The following is a 1,337-nucleotide window of genomic DNA, read 5'->3' on the forward strand; positions in this document are numbered from 1 at the left end:
CATTTAAACTTCTACTGTTAAAGTGAATAATAGAGAGACCTCCATTAGTTATATTGATGTCATTAAACTGTTCTTCATTATAATATTCACAGTCTTTTATTTCAGGGAAAAAATTTGTATCAATCGCATCTTCAACATTGTATATTTTAAACTCTGAGTCTTCGTATGTTGCCATGTTTAATGTATTTGTTTGTTTTATATTTTGATTATTCATTGCTTGTGAAGTTGTGTCAATGATTTATCATCTATCATTTCCTGAGCTTATTTTAGTCTTTCCAGATCTTTCAGGTCTTTTATTATCTTAGCCTGAGATCCTTCCTGTAGTTTGATCCAGATGTTTCCATTTCTTGTCCAAGTTGATGCTATTTTTTTCTGTTTTTTCAACCACCTTGCTTCACGTGCAATGTTTCCATTTTTTTTAGTTAGATGTTCATTTATGTAAACATTTGTTCCCTTCAGTTTTTTTGCTTGCATTATTACATGGTTTCTAGATTTCCTGCTAATGAACTTGATGACTATGGATGGTTTGACTTTGTCTGATTTGTTGGGCAGGGTGTGACAGATTGAAATGTCCTCATGTTCAATGTCAATGTGTTTGCTTTGTAAAAAATTCACTACTTGCTCCTCCAGAGTCTGTAGTTCTTCCTGTGGTGCGTCTTCTGTAGTGTTAGTACCAGCAACAACTCTTGCATATGTCCGGTTCTTAACTTCCAGTCCAGTGATCACCAAATTGTCTATTTTTGTGTATTGTTCCATGTCGTCAACTTTCTGTTCCAGTTCAGCTATTTTTTTGTCTTTATTAGTCATCAGTTCTTTCAATTGTCTCACTTCTTCAGACAGTCCTGTTAGTAAATCACATTTAGCTGATAATTTAGTCATATTTGCACTCAATTTAGTCACTTCAGCACTCAAAAAGTTCAAAGATTTTTTAACTTCCTCCATATCTTCTGAATTACTTTCCGACACTTGTCTCCTATCTCCTATCTGTGTTTGCTCGGCATTACTCACGATACTTCTGGATTATTGGTCTCAACTCTCAGAAGCACAGGATCCAGCCACGAGGTTCTCAGGCTATTGTTGTTAGCTTATGTTGTTAGCTTGTTGTTAGCCGAGGCCTAGCCAAATCTAGCCGAGGACTAGCGACAACAACCTCCAGGTCCCACGATTCACTCGGTCCAGAAGTTCGCAGCCCCAACGGTGACAGACCAGGTCCCGGTTGCAACAGCTCCCAAATCCCACAGCTGTAGTTTAGCTTCCTTGGTTTCCGCGGCTCGCAGGTCCAATCGGCGACGGACCGGGTCTCCGACGTAAACAGCTCGGTTCAGCGGCTCGTAGGT

General features: G+C 39.1%; 1 protein-coding gene across 1 annotated transcript in view; it reads left to right on the forward strand.

The window, feature by feature from the left end:
* Positions 1-1,337, forward strand: part of LOC119423535 (dnaJ homolog subfamily C member 7-like) — a 10,225-nt gene that overhangs the window by 8,669 nt on the left and 219 nt on the right. The gene's annotated exons all lie outside the window — the stretch shown is intronic.

This window comes from Nematolebias whitei, chromosome 17, assembly GCF_014905685.2.
Source record: "Nematolebias whitei isolate Nwh7 chromosome 17, NemWhi1, whole genome shotgun sequence".
NCBI classification, from domain to species: domain Eukaryota; kingdom Metazoa; phylum Chordata; class Actinopteri; order Cyprinodontiformes; family Rivulidae; genus Nematolebias; species Nematolebias whitei.